General features: G+C 36.4%; 1 protein-coding gene across 16 annotated transcripts in view; it reads left to right on the top strand.

Moving 5' to 3' along the window:
• The window catches only part of Dtna (dystrobrevin alpha), a 345657-nt gene that overhangs the window by 167145 nt on the left and 154867 nt on the right, over positions 1 to 23645 (top strand). Inside the window, exon 1 of one of the 16 annotated variants that reach the window (XM_074070027.1) lies at positions 20495 to 20813. The exons of 14 other annotated variants lie outside the window; for them this stretch is intronic. The gene's annotated coding sequence lies outside the window, so the exon portion shown is untranslated. Of the gene's footprint in view, positions 1 to 20494; positions 20814 to 23645 lie in introns of those variants that run through there. One more of the 16 variants, XM_074070020.1, reaches the window with a different exon arrangement.

Genomic DNA, 23645 nt, shown 5'->3' with positions numbered 1-23645 from the left:
GAAAAAAGAATGTATAACAGAATTGTTATATATGTGTAAATAAATTTATGACTTTTGAAAAACAAGAAAATTAGCTATCAGGAGCTTTGTTAAGTGTTGGATATAATGGCTGAGAAACACAGGAATGCCTTCCTTGGCTGTGTCCTGCTTGCTGTCTCATGCATACTTGAGTGTGGGTGTGTGTACATACAGAGTTGCATGTTTGTATGTGTGCAAAACCCCAGTGTAAAGGCAATAAACTTCCCATTTATGTGAATGTTAAAATAGTCCAGGTGATAATAAATACAATACAATGCTTAAAACAGCAATTAAAGTTACTGTAATACACTCACTTAAAAAATAAAAAAGGCAAAACATTGTCATCCATGAAGCATTATATATATATATTTAGCAGCAAATTTCAATAACTCCTTTCATATCTCTTTCCTATTTACTTATGTATTCCAGAAGTGAAAAGTAAATTTTCCAAATATGAGTGTTGTATCTACACTGCTGTGTCTGCCTTTGAGTTAGAGAAACATATAGTGTCTTAGGGAATATGAGAACTCTATTCACATTCCCAGACTATATTCTTGACTTATCTTTTGTTTGTTAATTGCCCCTTTACTTACCCAGTAGTCTGAAAAATACTATTTACTTTCATATAAATAAGATTTTAGAAACTTTATTATCACAAAAAAAGATTATGACAGACTTTAAAAAGTTAATAACAAGGTGTAATGTTAGTATTATTCATATTAGTGACAATTTATTGTCTTAGTTTGTATTTTATCCATCTTCATTTTATTTTCCACCACGAGAAGTTTCCAAGTCTAAGGAGAAAAGACTGAAAAAATAAGGTTTTTTGGTTTCGTATATAATGCATAGAACTGATTTTTACAAACCTCAAAATGTGACTTTTAAATCTTTGCAAGATTTCTTTAAGTAAACTCTGAAACTGTGAACCTGGGCACATATCCAAAGGAATGTAAGCAAGCATGGGATAGCAACACCTGCACACACATGTTTATATCAGCACTATCACAGTAGTCAAATTATGGAATCAGCCCAGGTGACCATCAACTGGGGAATGATTAAAGAAATGTGATATGTATACACAATGGAGTAGTAGTATTCAGCCAGAAAGAAAAATGAAATAATGTTATTTGTAGGAAAATGGATGTGACTGGAGATCATAATATTAAGTGAAATAAGCTAGACTAAGCAAGAGAAATATCATGTTCTTTCTCCCATGTGGAATCTAGAAGTTAAATGAAATAATAACAAGAGTGCAAAAAAGGAACTATTGTGGGGGAGATGAAGGGAGAGGATGATAAGAGGGTTAATATGATTGAAGTACTTTACACAAAGGTATGAAAACAGAATAATGAAACTCATTAATTATTGCTTAAAAAGTGGGGGGAGAGGAAGACCAGGCATGGTGGCTCACACTTGTAATCCCAGCTACTTGAGAAGCAGAGATCAGAAGCTACATGGGAGGCCACAAGTAGGAGGATCATGGACTGAGGCTGTCACCAGGCAAAAACACAAGACTCTATCTGAAAAAATAACTAAAGCAAAAAGGTCTGGGAGCGTGACTCAAGTGATAAAGCACCTGCCTAGCAAGCATGAGGCCCTGACTTCAAACCTCAGTACTGCCAAAAAAAAAAAAAGGAGGGGGCATGAAAGAAAGAGAGGGAGTGAATTTGATCCAAATACATTATATGCATGTGCAGAAATCATAATGAAACTCCTTTGTACAATTTATATATGTTAATAAAAAGGAAAATAAACAGCAACAAGAAAAATATTTTTTAAAATTTAAGAAATAAAATCCTTCCCATTTTCACCTGGATTCTCCCTTTCTACAGTAAAGGAGTAAAAGGACCTAGGAATCAGGCTGATAAATCTTCCCAAGACATGGATCTGATGAGCACTACTTTGAGATCTTCCACATGATCCAACCCTAGGGCTAATGTGTGCAGGGTTGTCACCTGTCACCTATAAACATGAAGGGTTTCTTTCGTAAAACATTATTAATCTAACTCCTGCTGGATAGTGAAGGCCTCATAATTTGTCTTTCCCAATAAGAAACAGTCTAGTTAAACTCCTGATTGCCTTCTCATGAAAATATTTAGATCCCTTTCACACTTGTACTTGGAACTCTTTATATAGATATATAAAATGTTGGTATAATATATATAGAAACTGCAGTAAACTGTGGTTGCCAAGTACAACCTGGATGTGTGTCAGAATCTGGAGCACATCAATGAATAACTGAAACACTGATCTCAGTTTCAGCTGGATGACCTTACTCTTAATTCTACACTAGACATTCCAAGCCTTTCTAATGGGCAGGTGAAACAAAATCTTTCTCAGAAGTAGAAAGAAATCATGAATATGAGAATTAACATTTAGCATGATGTCCTCTGTGGTCTGGTAGGGTTTTGGAGAGTAACCATAGAGGCAACAGGACTCCATCCTACTGACTTTGACATGGTTTTCTAGAATACAGAATGAAATGCCTCCTAGGAATCACTCTCAGACAACTTGTTCCAGCTGCTTCTGATTCTGTTTGCTCAGTCTCACTGGGAAAACATTTTAATGTTTCCTCCTTTCTCTGATAGTATTCTTTTTTCAAGTTGAGTTTTCAAAGATTCTGAAACATTTCCTGCATATTAAAAAGCTGTTGCTTTAAAAAAATACCTAACACCTTCTGAAGAATACGCCATCAACAACTTGAAGTACAACCAACACCATTCTTTACTGTCTGGGTTGTTAGGTCATTTTCTGGGATGTTCAAAGCCCCACGAGGAGACACTGCCTCTTTTCAAAATATCTTATATTCTTATATTTTAAAGGTGAAAGAGAACATTACATTTTTATGAAAACAATAACACATACACAGTTGGGCTGAAAGCAAAATTATCATAAACATACAATGAGAAAAATAAGATATCAAAAACAAAAAAAAGGTCTACATTGGAATGTAGTTCTGCCCTCAGACCACATACGCATGTCCTCCAATGACTTGTTTCCAGCCCAGCCAGTGGTAAATTTGAAGATACACCCTGCACTTTTTGGAAAGAAGAATGGTGTTTTATTTAAATGAGAAAAATGTCCCTACTCATTTGTGGGTATTCTGCTTTATATATAAGCAGGACAGAAAATCATCTACTGTCCATCTCTTGAGAGGTGATCAGAGGCCTGCCTATTTCACCCCAAGCAGTGGTTCTTCCCCCATCCCAGAAATATTTGGTAATATCTGTAACCATTTTTACTGTCATTCTTAAGAGCAGAAGTGCCATGAACATCTCGTGGGTACAGTCTAAGGGTACTTCTGAATATCCTACAATGCTTAGGACAGTTCTGCAAAGTAAAGAATTGTCTTGATCCAAAGCATTACTAGTGCCAAGGTTGACAAACTTTGTTTAAAGATATTAAGAACTGCAGTTACTATGTAGCAGGCAGCATATTAGATACTTCCTATATGTTCCCTATTTAATCCTCATCACCATTCCATTAAGTAGGTACTACTGTCTCCACTTTTAGATGATGAAGTGGAGGCCCAGGATGTTAAGTAACTTGCTCGAGGCCATGCAGTCAGCAAGTAGTGGAATGATGGGGAAGATGAGATTCCAGCACAGGATTTGCAACATAAAAGAGGGAAAATCGTGCACCAGGGATTTGATTGTCTGCAGACATTGCAGACATTGCAGAATGCAGTTGCATTGCCCTCCTATTTCTAAAGGAATTGAGGGCTACTCCTTCCTATTGGAAGAGCCCCCTCCCCTGTTTGTTGCCTGCCTCTCCATGAATTGAGCAAGGCCATCAGTTAGGCCAGGAAATGTTGATCACCACAAAACAGGAAGCAGACAATTCACATTAGTCAACACATGCAAATAAAGAAATAAAATAAAAAGAACTCCATGATCTACAGCAAATGAAAAGAAAGCAAAAGCATTATTTTCAGAGAATGGTTTTTGTTTTGTTTCTTGACTCATAATTCCCTTGACCTTGTCATTCACATGATCTAGCATCCACTTTTCAATGCTTTCAGTGAGTTGAACTCTGTTTCTTTGCAGTCTCTTCTTGGGCCTTGACTCTCCTCTCAGCACAGGACCCCAGCCTGTAGAACCACTTGCCTCTCTTCCAATGTGTCAGCATTTTCGTTTCTCTTTGTGATTATTTTTTTTTTTAGTTAAGAGACCTTGTCCCAAAAACTACCTATTGATTTTATAAGGTTGCTATAATAAATCACCAAAAATTTGGTGGCTTGAATCAACAAATTTATTAGCTCATATTTCTATAGTGAAGAACTCTGAAATCATGGTGCTGGCCTGGCCATTCTCCCTCTGCAGGCTTGGGGAAGAGTCTTCTTTGCCCCTTCTTAACTTTGATTGGAATCCTTAGCAGTCCTTGACTTGTAACTGCATCACTGTAGTCCCTGACCCCATCTTCATATGGTTTTCTTTCCTTGATGTGTATTTCTCTCTCTCTGTTTTCTACTCCTCTTGGAGAATATCAGTAATTGAATTTGGGGCTCATCAGTATGATTTCAGCTTGATCTTTAACTGGTTACAAAAACTATTTTTAAATAAGGTCATAGTCTGAGTTTCTTGGTGAATATGAATTCTTTAGGGGCACCGCATGTATTAGTCAAGGTTCTCAAGAAAAACAGAACCAGAATACACATGTACACACACACACATACAATTATATGAAAAGAGATTTATTGTTAGGAATGGCTCATACAATTAGGTAAGCAGAGAAGTTCCCAGATTTATAGTTCAAAGGCCTGAGAACCAGGAAATCTGATGATGTATGTTCCAGTATAAGTCCAAAAGAAAGAAAAGACCAATGTCCCAGCTCAAAAAAAAAAAGAGGGTGAATTCTCTCTTTTTCAGTCTTTTATTCTATTTAGGTCCTCAAGGGATTGGATGAGTCCCACCTACACTGGGGAAGGCTGGAAAGGCAATTTCTTTTTCTCAGTCTACTAATTCAAATGTTAATCTCATCCAGAAACACCCTCAAGAGACACCCAGAATAATGTTTGACTAATTACCCATGTACCCAGCATCCCAATCAAGTCATGGGAAATGTCACACTACTCCACTCACTGCCCTTCCCCCAGCAGATTTCCCCTCAAATGTCATTGGCTGCCATTGCAATGACTGACTTACACATTTCCCCTGAGACCTTTGGTGGAGGCATAGACAACAAACAACTTCAGTGCTCTCCCAACAAAGAAAAATGGGAGCATGGATATTGGGCATCTAACTAACAAATGTTTTCACATCCACGTATTTCGGGGTTTTTTTATTATTATTATTCATATGTGCATACAAGGCTTGGGTCATTTCTCCCCCCTGCCCCCACCCCCTCCCTTACCACCCACTCCACCCCCTCCCTCTCCCCCCTACCCCCTCAATACCCAGCAGAAACTATTTTGCCCTTATTTCTAATTTTGTTGTAGAGAGAGTATAAGCCATAATAGGAAGGAACAAGGGTTTTTGCTGGTTGAGATAAGGATAGCTATACAGGGAGTTGACTCACATTAATTTCCTGTGTGTGTGTGTTACCTTCTAGGTTAATTCTTTTTGACCTCACCTTTTCTCTAGTTCCTGGTCCCCTTTTCCTAGTGGCCTCAGTTGCTTTTAAGGTATCTGCTTTAGTTTCTCTGCATTAAGGGCAACAAATGCTGGCTAATTTTTTAGGTGTCTTACCTATCCTCATCCCTCCCTGGTTTGCTAAAGCTTTTATCATGTGCTCAAAGTCCAATCCCCTTGTTGTGTTTGCCCTTGATCTAATGTCCACATATGTGGGAGAACATATGGTTTTTGGTCTTTTGGGCCAGGCTAACCTCACTTAGAATGATGTTCTCCAATTCCATCCATTTACCAGCGAATGATAACATTTCGTTTTCTTCATGGCTGCATAAAATTCCACTGTGTATAGATACCACATTTTCTTAATCCATTCGTCAGTGGTGGGGCATCTTGGCTGTTTCCATAACTAGGCTATGGTGAATAGTGCCACAATAAACATGGGTGTGCAGGTGCCTCTGGAGTAACCTGTGTCACAGTCTTTTGGGTATATCCCCAAGAGTGGTATTGCTGGATCAAATGGTAGATCAATGTCTAGCTTTTAAAGTAGCCTCCAAATTTTTTTCCAGCGTGGTTGTACTAGTTTACATTCCCACCAACAGTGTAAGAGGGTTCCTTTTTCCCTGCATCCTCGCCAACACCTATTGTTGGTGGTGTTGTTAATGATGGCTATTCTAACAGGGGTGAGGTGGAATCTTAGTGTGGTTTTAATTTGCATTTCTTTTATTGCTAGAGATGGTGAGCATTTTTTCATGTGTTTTTTGGCCATTTGAATTTCTTCTTTTGAGAAAGTTCTGTTTAGTTCACTTGCCCATTTCTTTATTGGTTCATTAGTTTTGGGAGAATTTAGTTTTTTAAGTTCCCTATATATTCTGGTTATCAGTCCTTTGTCTGATGTATAGCTGGCAAATATTTTCTCCCACTCTGTGGGTGTTCTCATCAGTTTAGAGACCATTTCTTTTGATGAACAGAAGCTTTTTAGTTTTATGAGGTCCCATTTATCTATGCTGTCTCTTAGTTGCTGTGCTGCTGGGGTTTCGTTGAGAAAGTTCTTAACTATACCTACTAACTCCAGAGTTTTTCCTACTCTTTCCTGTGTCTACTTTAGAGTTTGTGGTCTGATATTAAGATCCTTGATCAATTTTGAGTTAATCTTGGTATAGGGTGATATACATGGATCTTGTTTCAGTTTTTTGTAGACTGCTAACCAGTTTTCCCAGCAGCTTTTGTTGAAGAGGCTGCTATTTCTCCATCATATATTTTTAGCTCCTTTGTCAAAGACAAGTTGGTTATAGTTGTGTGGCTTCATATCTGGGTCCTCTATTCTGTTCCACTGGTCTTCATGTCTGTTTTTGTGCTAGTACCATGCTGTTTTTATTGTTATTGCTTTGTAATATAGTTTGAAGTCAGGTATCGTGATACCTCCTGCACTGTTCTTTTGACTGAGCATTGCCTTGGCTATTCGTGGCTTCCTGTGTTTCCATATAAATTTCACAGTAGATTTTTCCATCTCTTTAATGAATGTCATTGGAATTTTGATGGGAATTGTATTAAACATATAGATTACTTTTGGGAGTATCAACATTTTTACTATGTTGATTCTACCAATCCATGAGCATGGGAGATCTCTCCACTTTCTATAGTCTTCCTCAATCTCTTTCTTCAGAAGTGTATAGTTTTCCTGTAGAGGTCGTTCACATCTTTTGTTAGGTTTACACCTAGGTATTTGATTTTTTTGAGGCTATTGAAAATGGAATTGTTTTCACACATTCTTTTTCAGTTTGCTCATTATTAGTGTATAGAAATGCTAATGATTTTTCTATGTTGATTTTATATCCTGCTATCTTGCTATAGCTATTGATGATGTCTAGAAGCTTCTGAGTAGAGTTTTTTGGGTCTTTAAGGTATAGGATCATGTCATCTGCAAATAGGGATATTTTGACAGTTTCTTTACCTATTTGTATTCCTTTTATTCCTTTTTCTTGCCTAATTGCTCTGGCTAGGAATTCTGGTACTATGTTGAATAGGAGTGGAGATAGTGGGCATCCTTGTCTCGTTCCTGATTTTAGAGGGAATGGTTTCAGTTTTTCTCCATTAAGTATAATGCTGGCTGTAGATTTGTCATATATAGCTTTTATAATGTTGAGGTACTTTCCTTCTATTCCTAGTTTTCTTAGAGCTTTTATCATGAAATGGTGTTGGATCTTATCAAAGGCTTTTTCTGAATCTATTGAGATGATCAAGTGGTTTTTGTCTTTGCTTCTGTTAATGTGGTTTATTACATTTATTGATTTTTGTATGTTGAACCACCCCTGCATCCCTGGGATGAAGCCTACTTGGTCGTGGTGAATAATCTTTTTGATGTGTTGTTGAATTCGGTTTGCCATTATTTTGTTGAGGATTGTTAAGGAGATTGGCCTATGGTTCTCCTTTTTGGAGGTGTCTTTGTCTGGTTTGGGGATAAGTGTAATACTGGCTTCATAAAATATGTTTGGCAGTTTTCCTTCCCTTTCTATTTCGTGGAACAGTTTAAGGAGGATTGGTATCAGTTCTTCTTTAAAGGTCTGATAGAATTCAGCAGGGAATCCATCAGGTCCTGGACTTTTGTTTTTGGGGAGACTCTTGATTGCTGCTTCAATTTCATTTTGTGTTATAGATCTATTTAGGTGATTAATTTCCTCTTGGTTCAGTTTTGGATGGTCATATGTGTCTAGAAATCTGTCCATTTCTTTAAGATTTTCAAATTTATTTGAATATAGTTTCTCAAAGTAGTTTCTGATGATTTCCTGGACTTCAACAGTGTTTGCTGTTATCTCCCCTTTTGCATTCCTGATTCTACTAATTTGGGTTTTTTCTCTCCTCATTTTAGTCAGGTTTGCCAGGGATCTATCGATCTTGTTTATTTTTTCAAAGAACCAACTTTTTGTTTCATTAATTCTTTGTATTGTTTTTTTGGTTTCTATTTCATTGATTTCAGCTCTTATTTTTATTATTTCTCTCCTTCTATTTGTTTTGGGATTTGCTTGTTCTTGTTTTTCTAGGAGTTTGAGATGTATCATTAGGTCATTGATTTGGGATCTTTCAGTCTTTTTAATATATGCACTCATGGCTATAAACTTTCCTCTCAGGACTGCCTTAGCTGTGTCCCATAGGTTCTGGTAGGTTGTGTTTTCATTTTCATTGACTTCCAGGAACTTTTTAATTTCCTCTTTTATTTCATTGATGATCCATTGTTCATTAAGTAGTGAGTTATTTAGTTTCCAGCTGTTTGCATATTTTTTGTCTTTACTTTTGTTGTTGAGTTCTACTTTTACTGCATTGTGATCAGATAGTATGCGCAGTATAATTTCTATTTTCTTATATTTGCTGAGGCTTGCTTTGTGCCCTAGGATATGATCTATTTTGGAGAAGGTTCCATGGGCTGCTGAGAAGAATGTATATTGTGTAGAAGTTGGATGAAATGTTCTGTAGACATCAAGTAGGTCCATTTGATCTATTGCATATTTTAGATCTTGGATTTCTTCATTGATTTTTTGTTTGGATGACCTATCTATTGATGATAATGGGGTGTTAAAGTCTCCCACAACCACTGTGTTGGCATTTATATATGCTTTTAGGTCTTTCAGGGTATGTTTGATGAAATTGGGTGCATTGACATTGGGTGCATACAGGTTGATAATTATTATTTCCTTTTGGTCTATTTCCCCTTTTATTAGTATGGAATGTTCTTCTTTATCTCATTTGATCAATGTAGGTTTGAAGTCTACTTTGTCAGAGATAAGTATTGCTACTCCTGCCTGTTTTCGGGGGCCATTGGCTTGGTAAATCTTCTTCCAGCCTTTCATCCTTAGCCTATGCTTATTTCTGTCGGTGACATGGGTCTCCTATAAGCAACAAATTGTTGGATCTTCCGTTTTAATCCATTTCATGAAGCGGTGCCTTTTGATGGGTGAATTAAGTCCGTTAACATTAAGCGTTAGTACTGATAGGTATGTGGTGATTCCTGTCATTTAGTTGTCTTAGTTGTTTGAAGGTTTGATTGTGTGTACCTAAGTTGAGGTTACTCTCTACTGTCTTGCTTTTTCTTTTCCTGTGGTTTGGTGCTGCCTGTCTTTTCATGGTTAAGTTCACGTATTTCTTTTTGATGAATAAACCCTTCCATAGTACTCTGTGGTTTACTTGCAAGTGACTAAAAATCAAAATAAAACAGAAAATCTTAGGCTATCTGGCAAAAAGGGGATAGTCAGTCTTTAGATTATGGTAGATCCAAAGGTTCAAAGGGTATGCTCAAGATTCTGTCTCTTTCCCCATTGTCTGAACTGTTTTCCTCTGGTTTTGGATTAATGTTTACGTGAGCTCTACAATGCAGTGATGAAGAAAGCCACCAACACCCACAAGCATAAGTAATCTACCCAACCATGGGTCAAAAAGACAAGAGCTTAACTCTGACTCCCATAGAACTCTAATTGACTCTCTCAGGTCAAATAAATACCCCTCCTCCAACTCTTTTTTCATTATTAATTACTTCAGCATACCTATGGAAGACTCAATTGATACCATCTTCATATCCAGAAAAAAAATCTTCCATTTGACTTTAGTTATCCACTTCTTTGACCTCTAGAGTTGGTTATCTTCAGAAACAAAACCACTTCTGCAATCTCAAAATAAGATATCCCAGGCTCCAACAACTAGATCCTCCTTTTCTAGCTCTTTGGCTCCATATTACAATTTGCAATTCTTTGTGTTCATTGCAGGATCTTTGGGTCTTAGTTCTTTACCACTTTCATACAGCATCCTCCTGTCTTTACTTCCTTCCTTCCTTATGTTCCATGGCCCATCCCCTATAACAAACTTACATGTTATATACCTTCAACTCCTTCCTTCCCCATTACCATCACATTTACTGTGCAATAGACAAGCCATGAATGAACTCACTCACCAGATTTGCCCATACTTGCACCTATTTGATTGAGCTTCATTGAAGAAAAGCACACAACTGAGCATCTTTATATCCTGCTAGGTTTGTATGCGCTTATAGTTCTCCATGGCTCTCCCACTCTTTTATAGTCAGCCCAATCTCTTGCCCTCTACAATGACTAGTTTGTTGTTTCTTCACCTACTTTAAACCTTTTCTCCCTATTCCTCATTTTGAGCTAACCACCCAGCTTCTTACCTTATCAAGAATACAGAAGCCATTAGGTAGGAACATGTCCTAATGGCTTTTCCATTCCATCTCCATTCTTCCACTACTTTTCCCCTGGAGTCACAGAAAAGGCCCTTTTGCTCCACATACAGTCAGACTCAGCACTTCGGTCAGCCATTTTCTTTCCCACTTCACCACTCTCCCTGTCTTCTGTAGACTCTTCAGCATGTAAATATTTTCAAAAATGTCCTATATTTAGAAATCTTCCCCTAACTTTACATTTCCTTTCAGTTGCTGCTCTACTTCTACTTCCTTATAAATCTAAGTTTCTCAAAAGACTGATTCTACTTCCTTACCTCCCATTCTCATGTTCTTCACCATTCCATGGAAAAGATATTTATTGAGGTCATTATTATCTCCGTGTTTGAAGGTCAATTTCTATTCTCATCTTATTCAGCTTCTCAGTAGCTTTGAACTCAAAGACCACTTCTTCCTTTCTGAAAAATTCCTTTGTGTTTCCTTCCCTAGAAACACTCACAAGGTTTCTTCCTACTCCCCCACCGTATTCTGAGAAGGCTTGGCCATCTTCTCTGTGTGTGCCCTGATTTCCAATGACTTTAAAAAGTCTCTTTGTACTACAACTTCCACACATGTCTCTCCATTTAAGCCCTGTTTTCTTAGCTTCAAGCTTATATAGACACAACCTATATGACATCTCAAATTGAATACTTTCACTCACATACAGCTCACCTCTCCTGCATTCCCCCAGCATGTTCCTGCATCCAGCTTATGCACTGTATTAAGTGGCATTTTCCATTTATTTCAGAATGCTAGCAGTTTTTCTTTTTACCTTATACATTCAACCCTCATACATTCAATCTGTGACTGATTCCTGATCATTCTACCCCAAAACACACTTCAAATGTGTCCACTTTTCACTCTCTGCATTGTCTAATCCACCATCATTATTCAGCCACCAAACTATCTTCACTTTATCCACTCTTGCTGCTGTCCCATCCTTTTTTCATACAGTAGCCAGGGCATTCTTTTAAAACTAAAAGCTGGATGCACTGTCATGTCTTCAGTCCTTCAAAAGCTTCCCATTGCACTTGGAATAAATTTCAGATCGCTAAGAAGGACCACAAAGTGCTGGTCCCTGTTGACTTTTCTTTTCCTGATGCATACATGACTCCCCACACACACCTTGTGCTCAAACACACTGGTCTTCCTATATTCCTCTACCTCTGGCTTTCTTACTCATGGACCACATTTATGCTACTCTCCTCTTTGTCTGAAGTGCCTCCTCCTTGTCTTCAGAGGTATCATCTCAAGGCCACTTTTCTGATCCCTCTCTCCAAGAAGACATTCTTTCCTCGACCCCATTGTAACCATGCGCAGAGACTTAATTACTCACTATAAAATTGAAAACAGCTCTCAAAGCATTCCTAAAATCTTGATGATCCCAAGCAAATATTACAAGTCAGAATATTTTGAATTAGCTATGGCCCAGTTTCCTAGGCCATAATGCTTCTGGTTTGTTTGTTTTTAGAAAAATTGCTGCCTTTGTCACCATAAATTCCTTTTTAAAATTTTATCTTATTTTATTGTTGTGCTGGCTAGGGGTACGTTGTGGCATTTACAAAAGTTCTTACAATATATCAAATATATCATAAATTCCCTTTATAAGTCATTGTGTTACTGCTTAATTCCTGGGAAAACTCAGAAACACATGCATCTTTGTAGAAGTATCTCTCAATGAAAAATTAGAATTTACTCAATAAATATTTGACCACCATGGATAACATTTTTATAATGCAAGGGATTAAGAAAACAAAAAAAGAGCTTCTCACTTAGAACTTAGTCTGATTTTAAACAATGTGATTTAAGGCCTGCTTCCTCCACAAGTCAACGTTCCTTGTCCTGGAACTGACTCACATGTCCAGAACCTCAACATCCATTCTCCTTGGACGTAGTCCCTAGTCCTTTCCCCATACCAACTAGTAATTCATAACTCTCTAGCTATACAACCCATCATGAACACACCATTATTGACTTTTACACATGAAATGGCTTAGTTTCTCTTCCTTTTACCACTCTCTCCCACATTAGCCTGTATATAACTATTAAATCTTTTTACAAAAAACAAACAAACAAAAATGCACTTGTCTTTCAAAATTAAAGTCATGAAGTCCATAGCATCCCTTAAAATATGGAAAAGGCTGAGATCTCAAAAGTAACAATTCATTTTACAATCAAGCTACATATTTACATAGGGAAAGATATGAATAGTTAAATTTTTTAAATGCTAACTATATTTGGTGGAATTATAAGTGATTAGAAAATATTTTTGCTAACTTTTATTTAATTGGTCTGTAATGTTTACAAAAGAAAGCATAAGGTCTGAAACAGATAAAACATCTTTGTGTTCAGTCTTTTGGATATTGTTGCCATGAGTGTGACCATATGGATGTCTAATGTAGGCTTTCTCAATGCTGAATATGTGTGGCTAGGAACATATAAACACATAAATGTGCCCTCACTGGGATTTAGAGCATTCTTACATGTACACGAATATGAGCGGCTAATATCCTCCGAAAATATTTTTCATCTCAACATAGAATGCTAATATCTTTCTGCCTTGTGTACTTAGAAGCAAGAATTTCTGATACTATACCAGGAAGTCCTTTCCAGTGTCTAACCTGGCAAAAGCAAACTGTGGTGTCTTTGACAGAAATGAATACCTGTTCACCAGTATTTACCTGCCAAAGCTGAAGTGCCTCCCTGACAGGCTCCAGTTCCACTTCCCCTCCTGTTTATTGTTCAACCTTAAACTTCTCTAGTTTCTCCACTCCACATGTCACTGTGAGACTGTAAACAGAATGCAGCGACCCAATGAGGAGCTGATCAGGGTGATGTGTGGAGCAAGAATAATGCCTCCCAGGTTGACTCCAGTGAGCCTCTCAGCATTGCTTATGGGAACCTCTGAAATACCAGGTTGTCACCCCTGCTGATAAGAGTATTTGGACCCAAAACAGTTTAAAGAGCCCCATACCTTTCTATTGTGGGTCAATTTATACAAAATTAGTTTCACTACTAGATGATTATTTTCACTCACTCCAATAATGGAACTCATTTAAATATATGAAATGAAATTTCAAGTGTTAGATTGTTACTATTCTAAGGTTATTCAAACAATTTTCCCAATAATGTGTGTTTTTTCCATATCTTCTGTATTCCTTCTTTTTGGTAAATTTGCTACATGCCTTCTTTCTTAAACACATATGCTTCTCTTTTTTGTTTCCCTTAAATCACCGTATATCATTTCAAACTGTTTTTTAAAGCTGTATTTTTTCCTTAATAATTTACTCTCCTATAGTCTTGCCTTAGTTTTTTTCTAACTTGATTCATTTTCTAAACCCCTTTTTAAAATTCATAGTTGTCATCAATAATTAACTTTTACTGAGTGCCTACAGGTGTATGACCTTCCATTTATTTGCTTGACAGCCTCCTCCATCTGATTGCCTCTGACATATAGACACATATTACTTGATAGGGAGTTATAGTCCACCCTCTCCTGGCCCACCAAATTACTTATCCTTCCCTGTGGGAGCATTATGAAGGAAAGGAGAAACTCTGTAGCTTCTAGCACCCCTACATCTAATTTTGGTCACCACTATGCTGTTAGGATACATGAGTCATCCTTCCCCAAAGCTGAGAATGACTGCTTGGTTGCTATATTCCAAGCCCTGGGCACAAAGTAAGAGAATCTGGGAAAACACACTTATGATTCCAACAACAAATATTTTTCAATTTTGGGGGCACTGGAGACTTTTCTTCTTTACACATTCTGCCTGAAGTGATCTCATTAAATTATCTATCCACATGTAAGTCAGTTGATTATAGTCTTTCTCATATATTCTTGTATCTGCAGTTGTATTTTCTTTATCCAGATTCTTATCTTCCCATCTACATTGTACACCATTATATCTCTTTGACTACATCTAGTATTGTAAGTGCTTTTGGACAGTGCTTAATTAAAATTTATTAAATTAGAAGTCATCATATTTTAGAATGAGCCATACAGAAGAAACTAGGAAACAACAATCTCTAATACTGTGTATTCAGACTAAGAAAATTAATGCTTGTAAGAATGAGCTCTTGAAAATCTGCCTGTTTCCTTGACTTTATAAGCAGACTTGATTTTCAGAAATGTCTTTCCCTTTCCTCTCTAGCTGAGGAAGAATATGTCCTGTCATATGAAGACATCATGATGGCTATGCAAACACACCTGGGTTTACAGGTTATGGGGCTATCACAGAAGATGACCAGACAGATCCTTGTTGAGTTACCTGACAGCTTGACACTCAAATCACAGATTTGATGCTCTCTCAACAGACTGTAAAGCCAGAGAAAACATAGAGGTCAAAACAGAGCTCTCATAATTTTAATCGACTTGAGCTTAGTCACTTCAGGAGCATCCTGACCCGTCAACTCTCTTGGAATCTTTACATTTTGTTCTGCACAGAGCAAATAGGTCTGGGAGAGTATTTATTTCTCTCTATTCTATTTCTCTACTCTGTTCTACTTTTTAAAATTTCCTACTTTTACTTATTTTTTATTATGTTGTGCTGGGTGAGGGTACATTGTAGCATTTACAAAGGTTCTTACAATGTATCAAATATATCATACTTTAATTCATGCTCTCCTCTGCTCTCTTTCTTCCCCTCTCCCCTTTTCCTCTAATTCCTGGAACAGTTTCAACAGACATCATTTTTTCATTTATGTACATGTGTATACATTACTATCAGTGGAAGGTGGCTCTAGAATGCTGTCATGTGGAATGTCCTGCCCAAAATAAAAGTCAGTCACTTCCAAGTGAGTCCAATTCTTCATCTAGGCATCCATGGAGTTTCACAGATGACACCAGGACACCACACTGAAACAGGAAGGAAGCCTCTTGGAATGAATTGCTGTTTAGAGTTAACATGAGAAAATAACAAAAGGCAAAGTGGTTTGTGATTCTCACAAAAAAACCCTATTTCTATTCTAGCAGAAGAATAATTCATAAAGGGACTCAAAGCAAGTTATTTCATCTCATTTAGCCACAGTGCCCCTCATATGTGGACTATGGGCCCAATACAAATATAGCAATATTATATAAAACAGGTCATACTAAGGGAAGGTCACTAACTGAAAAGGGAGGGTTAAAAAAAGGAAGTTAAGAAGGTGAGTATGTTTGATGTACTTTCTAAACAAGAATGAGTATAGAATTTTTGGATCTGTTGAAATCATTAAGAAGGGGGCTAAAGTAGAAAGGAGAAAAATAGAGCGAATGAACCAGTTGGGGTTATAATTCATATTTACATGGAAGTGTCACAGTGAAACTCCTTGTGTAGCTATCTTAAATAAACAAAAATGTCTTTTTTCAGAAAAGTAAAACAGAAAGGTAAAACAGGTCCTTTCTGGGAGTTGGCACCAGTGGAAGGAGTGAGGATATAAAGAAAGGGTAAAGGAAGGTGAATGCAGTGGAAATATTATGTACTTATATATGTAAATGGAAAATTGAAACTATTTTAGGAATGGGGGGAAGGGAGATAAAGGAGAATGATGGAGGGGGTCAATTCAACAATGATATATTGTAGGAACTTTTGTAAATATCACAGTGGACTCCCAGTAAAACAATAATAGAAAAATAAATAATAATATAAAAAAGCCACAGTTTCCTCATCAACAAAATCAATAAAATGGGTATTAGACTAAATTATAGGTATGGGTCCTATGAATTCTGCAATTTTGTGCTTATATCTTCTAACTTAAACTTAATCTCTCCCACCCCCAGAAATCTGTTCTAAGGAAGTAATCTTAGATATGACCAAATAATTATGCACAGAAGTAAATTTATTATAGTAAGAAACCTGAAAATATACATACTTAAAAAATATACACTTAAGAATAAGGTATGGTAAATAAATTCTAATATATAATGCTTTCATGTGATTGTTTTATCTCTCATTAGCTGAAAAGACAATATTCAAAATTATCCAGGGTTTTACATACATAAAGAAACACATGAAAACGTTAATTTTGGTTACATCTCACAGTTGAATATGAGTGCTATTTCATAAACCTGTATTTTTCAACCTCTCTGCAATACATTCATAATACTATCTTTTAGTGAGAAAATGGACAAGAAGTATAAAACTTCATTAAGTTTAAAGGCAAGTATATTTTTGCTAAGTATAAATTCAGACAATCACTACATTATTACCAACTTTAAGGCAATGAAAAATACAAAAACACAAGTTTGGGAGTTAATTTCCATAAATGAATAAGGCAAAATGATTCCATGTTCACATTAGGTTATCTATAGGATACATATTCATCAATTTCATAGTGATATTTTAAAAAGAGATATTTTCTATTATTTGTCCATATTAGAAATACATTTTAAAATCTTTGTTATTTGTAGTTCTGTTAATACAATTCAAAGGAGACATATATAATTTGAAAGCATACTAAGGGTAAAACAGAACATCTCGCTATTGCTACAAATAGAGATGCTTATCAACAGCCCCATTCTTTCATAAGAAAGTGACAAAATAGAATAGATACTAATCTGATTAATATTTTTTAGGTCAGCTGCTTAAAATGACCCAGGAAACCATGTGCTTGCAAAAATTGTTCAGCAAATCACAAGCTTTTTGTGCTGCTGTTAACAAGTTTTCTTACTTAATATAAACCAGTGCCCTAACAATAAGGCAATTTGTGGTATTCAAAAATAAATAGCTTTAAAATGTTACCTGAAACATGGCATTTGCAGAGTTTGAGAGTGTTCTGTCTTATTTTAGTTTCATTGACATTGGCAGCCAGTGGTTTTGTAGCCATACTGCTTAATTCAGATTTTGACCTCCGAGCCCATACTTTGAGTTTGTGGGAAATTAGGTACTCACCCCTCTGGAGAAAGAAAGCAGTGAAGCAAATAACCTTCCAAGCTCCCTCCCACCTCTGTGGAGCCAGGGCTTGGCAAATTGACTTCCTGGGAGTATTTTCCAAATTATCACATAGGTGTCAAAAACCTTCTCTGCACATGACCAGATTCTTCATATACAATTAAGTGGGTGACACCAACACAGGTTATGTTACAAGTTCTGTTCACATGAGAGGGAAGTTAGTATTATCATTTGCAAGAGGAGATTTTAAACTTTATGAAGCCAAGTATCTTGGCCTCATGCCCCCTGATGCTCAAAGAAAATCAAACAAGTTGCTTTAACATCTGACAAAGGATGCAATGCATGTTTGCTGATCATATTAAATGCTCTAGCAACAGAATGTATTAGTTAAATAATTGATAGGCTCTTAAGTTTACAAAACGAAGAACAATTATATATGTTGAATGGCCACCTGTCTACAGGACCTTCATGCCCTGCTTGGAAGGAGATTATCTGGTGCTAATTTTCCAGTAAGGCTGTTCCTTGCCTTTTTGCCTGTTCTGCCTCACACATTTTATAGGATTGTATCCTCATGAGTCACAACACTGGAGGATTTTTCAGGGTTGTAGCAGTGCCAAGGCTATTTTAATAATCTCAACTGATTTGTTGCAGGGTTTTTCTTCTCTTTCTCTCTGTTTTTAATGTAGAGAAATCTTGCAATGCACAACAGTCACAACATTGATTTTATTCTTTCTGGCAACTTCCTACAATGAAAGTTGGGGGGTTGTTTTTTCTTGTTTTGTTTTTGTTATTGTTTTTTCCCTTGCCATCAGCTGTTTCAACCCCCAGCTACTGCTTTGCACCATAGTCTTCAAGGAGAGTTTAACGCTAATTTTTCTATGCAGTTGTGGTTTTTGTGTTAGGTAATTTCCTGGATTAGATGACTGTGGAGAGAACAGCTAAAGGTCTGTGTTGATGAGCAGTTGACCTTTTAAAGGCTACTGTTAATGCAGGGTCAAAAGATGATTTAAAATGCAACCTATGAATATAAATTCTATTCTGAAACCTCTTATGGTGAAGTTTCCTTACACTACATTTAATTTGAAAAAGTATCACTAATAAATAACATGACCATTTTTATGAATCTAATATAAATGTTGTAATTAACTGCTTTACTTAATGTGTTTTTATTTCATATTTAAAGATCAACAGCATCAACTTCCAAGTCTAACACTCTTCCAGTAGTCCATTTTGTACTAGGAATATGTATGACCTTTGACTAGTCAGTTGCTCCTAGATGGTTGGTAGGTGGGAGCAAGTTATTTTAGCTATTTGTCTAAAATGATCATTACATTTATGCTGTGTTGTTTTCCAACCCTGTATTATGAAGCATGTGATTGATAATGTGTATCTGGTTGAAAATGAGTTTTATCAGCAAGAGGAGGTCAGGTTCCAGGTAGCCAATTAGCTTTCTCATTGTCTCTTTCATTCAAAAATCATAAACACATTTACTAAGTAATCCTAGCCAGAATATATTTAAGCATTTGTATATTTCAGACTCCGTGCTTGGTGCTTCTTTTCTCATAACTCTTCAGGAATTTTACAAAGAGTAAACTGAGATTTAGAGAGATTAAATAATTTTTTTCTGATCACAAAAGTGGGATATGCCAGGGCCGGTTTCCAACATACACACCTGCTCAGTTACACAGTTGCTCTTGGAACTCTATCCCAGGTCTCACAAAGGAAAGCCCTATGTTAAGGTGAAGCCTGTCCAGAGTTCTTAAGCTTTCATCATACCAAGGAATGCTGGGAACACAGTCATGGAAGAGCTAAGTTTCCTCCAATGCACTGGGGAGGTGAACTATTCATTCACTCCCTATCCATTCAAGAAGAAGCCCTATCTTAGGCCAAATCCTTTGCTGGTTACTTAAGACAGAAAGATGAACAAGGCAAACTTCCTCTTCCTTAAAAAGCCATATCTAAAAGGGGAAATAGCTATGTCAGCCAATCATTACAAAATATGAGCTAACTTAGGGAAATCAGCAAAGCTATACAAGTAGCAGAGTAACAAGGCAAGACCCAAGAGACAAAGTGTCAGCCTTCTGAAGGACAGAATGACCAGCTAGGGAAGGTGGTGGTGGTGAGAAGAAAGGACAGCACTGACATGAGGTGAGGGGAAGCTTCAGACACAGGGACTTCACCAGAAGATGACTCCTTACATCTTACCCACATAGACATTGGTTTCAACAATCCCAGGAGAGTTCAAGTTGGTATCTGAACCAGATACCAATACCAAGATCCTAATCTAAATATAAATCCCCTCAGGTATAGTTTGGTTGATTCTAGCAAGCTGTATCACCACAGATTCAAACCTGTGCTCAATTTAAGTAGAACTAAAACCTGATCTGCTTAAGTAATGGTTAAACACAGGACTTTGATTAAAAAGAAAATGTATTTTACCTCCTACATCTAAGCTGCAATTAAAAGCTTGCTCTAGGAAAAAAATATTTTGAAACCAGCCCTTCATATACTGATGTATGTTCTCAGCATCTGTGTTTACTGAATAATTTAATGTATTTTTTAAGGTTTTGAAAGGCACTGTAGGATTATTTCCTATTGAGTTAGTAACTGGCATTTAAAAATATTTAGTTGGCAGAAGTAGTAGGAGATAATGATCAGTATTTCAAGAGATTAGTGGCGATTTAAAATGAATAGTTATTTCATTAGATTTAATGCTTTGGGAGACCTTTTACTCTTATATCTCTGTTACTCGTTTTCCTTTTCACTTTTTTTCTTATTCGTAGAGTTGAGTCAGCAAGAGAAACATATTCAAATTAGACTTGTCATACAGAAAAAAGAAAAAAACCTGACTCTGTCAGGGTGGGTGGAGGGGAAAAAAGCAACTTTTTGTCAGTCTTTTGTATTTCAGCAGCTGGATTCATTGCTACCATGGTAACAGGCCACATGAGGAGGTGTATTAGATTGCTGTGTGTTGAGCACAAGGGGAAGAATGAACACAGCTTTTTACTGAAGTTAAAGGTTACTCTGGAGTTTCTTCTGTAGAAATGTGTAAGGCCAAATACTATAGCTTTCAGCATATGTAGTACTTCCGCGGAAGAATTAGGGGCATGTTGGTGCATTTAACTACAAAACCAGGTAAGATACGATTGAATCTATGAAACTGAGCTCTCTTACTTCTGTAGCAGTGGCATAACTTGCTGGGTGCAATTTCAGTCGCCCCCGCCCCCACCCCCACATGGGCACAGCACAAATTTTTCCTGCCCCCTCCTCAACTCCTCCACCTCTGATTTCATCTGTTTTTAATTGGAAAGTCTAAAACCTTGAAAGTTTAAGAGAATTTTTACAGTTCTATGGTTTTGCGTGTGTGTGTGTGTGTGTGTGTGTGTGTGTGTGTGTAAGTCAAAGAAAGAATACTGGAAAGGAAGTAACAAGAATGCAATAATTAGTGTCTGACTAATATGAAACTTCACAAAGTATTCCCTTGTTTTGTCCTTTGAAAATGGTCTGCTTTCTTAGAGGACACCTTATTAGCGGCATTGGTCCAAAGCTACTTGTTTCATGCTAAATTCAGCAGTAGGACAAAGTTCTCCAGCATATTATTTAATGTATTTATTATGTGTGGGCTTTTTTTCCTTGCATCATGTTACTGCCAACCTCATCCAACATTAATTAATTCAACTGTATCTATAATATTTACAATGCGTTTTATTTCCATTAGCAGTCTAGTCTTTTAGACCTTGTGACTGTACATATGCTAACAGTTTTAAAATTGGAAGTAAATACAATATGGGTGAGTGTAAAATAAACTCTTTTGCTTAGAGGCTGGTAAGAGCTGAATGTAAACAAGCCAATGTGGCTGGTGAAGCATCAATTCCCAGAGTGCAGAGGCTCCTCCTGCGTAGTTTGTCACCCTAGGAGCTTGCATGAAGGGGAGGCTTTCAGATGCACAGAGCAAGTTAATGAAGAACATTTCCTTACTAATAATTTATTTGGGTTCCTTGTTTATAGTTTTTACTGACATTTTATGTTTGACTCTCTCACAAGACACTAAAAGTTTAGTTTAATTTTTAGCCAAGGGCTAACCTATATAACTTCTCTCCTTTGTGCAAAGTTGCCTTGGTAGCTTTTAGAGATAAAAACTAAAAAATAGTAGCAAAGTTCCACTACTGTATACTATTTATTGTCGGCTTATAGTGTCACCCCATAGGAAAATCCTTGACAAATACTTTCTTAGAGTGATAAAATTAGTTATTGGTACTGATTAGTACTGATTAGGATAAAAACCAATAAATTATCCCAAGTTTAGTTCATCTACTGCATTTTCTTTATAAAGGGAAATGTAGATTTTGTTATACTCATTTAGACTCTGATTTTCAAACTAATGTTTCCTTAGTTTGTACTCTTCACCTGTTCAATCATCTCCCAAGTTTGAGCAAGGAGTTAGTTACAACCACTATTCCAAACAATCTTTGTCAGGATTTCAAATAAAGAAAACTGGCTTCCATGATAAGAAATAGCAAAAATATTATGATAATACCCACTAGCACTTATAAAACATATATATTTGTCTCTGAATTCATTCTTGTCTTGTTTCCTCTGCTGTTTTGAATACAGAACAAGCAATGAGCATATCCTTCAAAATAGAAAATCCTTTCATAAGCATACCTTGTTATTGTTAAACAATAGGAAGTCCCAAAAAATGATGATGTTGGTATTTCATAAAGTTTTTTAAAGTGTGAAATTCTCATAACTAATAAAATCTGAGGTAGAACATGGTCTGTTTTTCTTAACAGAAAAATAAAAGAAAGAGAAAGGGGAAGAAGAAGGGAGGCAGAGATAGATACAGAGAGAGGACACAAGGAAAAGAGACAAAGGGTAAAGATGAAGGTGTATCCAGGTTCTCTCCTTTCCCATCAATACTGAAATGGGTTAAATACATATCAAAGAAGACAGAGTAGTATGAATAAGGTAAAAATTACTAAAAAGTAGTATGATTTCACTATTACATATTTAAAATACATGAGACATAGATAGTTCCTTTTTATTAGTTGAAATGAAAAAAATTCCTGTAGTTGAATTTATTTCAGTCCTTGTTATCATAGGCTAAAATCTATACCAGCTTGGTTATTAGAGCTAGAAGTATACAATCAATCTATGCCCAAGTTTCTGTGATCTTCATTCATCTGACACCAAGTCATAATGTACACATCTATTTCTGAAGTCATTGTAATTTAGAGGCCATAGGATAGAAGCTCCTTTTAAAGCTACTTAGGTACCTGTATTCTTAAAAGCAAATTGCCTTTTCATGTACTGACTTCAAATCAGAAATATTGTCAAGAAGTTTTAATTGAATATTTGTGTCAACTCTTGTTTAAATCATGGTTTTCTGTTCATTTTAAAAGATTGGTAGTGTTTCTTAGCATTTTAGCTTTAATTTGTAGAGCTCCCTAGATGCTTAGACAAATAGCTAATTATCTGCAAACATTTACTTCTATTAAGGAGACAGGTGTTCAACAGAATCATAGTGAAGAATTGGATTGGCTCATATAGCCTGTTCTAGAAAATTAATGGTAAGTTCTGAATCCCAAGACAATTTTTCTAAAATAGATGAAGATTAGGCCAAAGAATGATGAGTCAATATCAACTCTATGTGCCACTTAAGGAGTTGCTATTCTTGAGTCTATTATTTCATCTAAGTAAATTTTATTGTTCACAACCATGTATTTTTTGTTTGCTTGTTTGTTTCTTGAGTTTTAGTTTTGGTTCTTTTTTTCCAGTGTTGGGAATAGAATCCATTGCCCTATACATGTTTGGAAAGCATTCTATCACTGAACTACATCCCTACCCTGCTATGTGATTTTTTGTATTAAAAAAAGAACTCTTTTTAAAAGATTCTTAAACTTTTCAAATGAAAAAGAAAATAATGCTTCCATGATGATGGTGATGACATTGACAATAATGATTAAT

The sequence above is a fragment of the Castor canadensis genome, chromosome 4 (assembly GCF_047511655.1).
Source record: "Castor canadensis chromosome 4, mCasCan1.hap1v2, whole genome shotgun sequence".
In the NCBI taxonomy this organism is placed as follows: Eukaryota; Metazoa; Chordata; class Mammalia; order Rodentia; family Castoridae; genus Castor; species Castor canadensis.
Note: the sequence above shows the minus strand (reverse complement) of the source record. Positions and strands in the feature narration are given on the sequence as shown.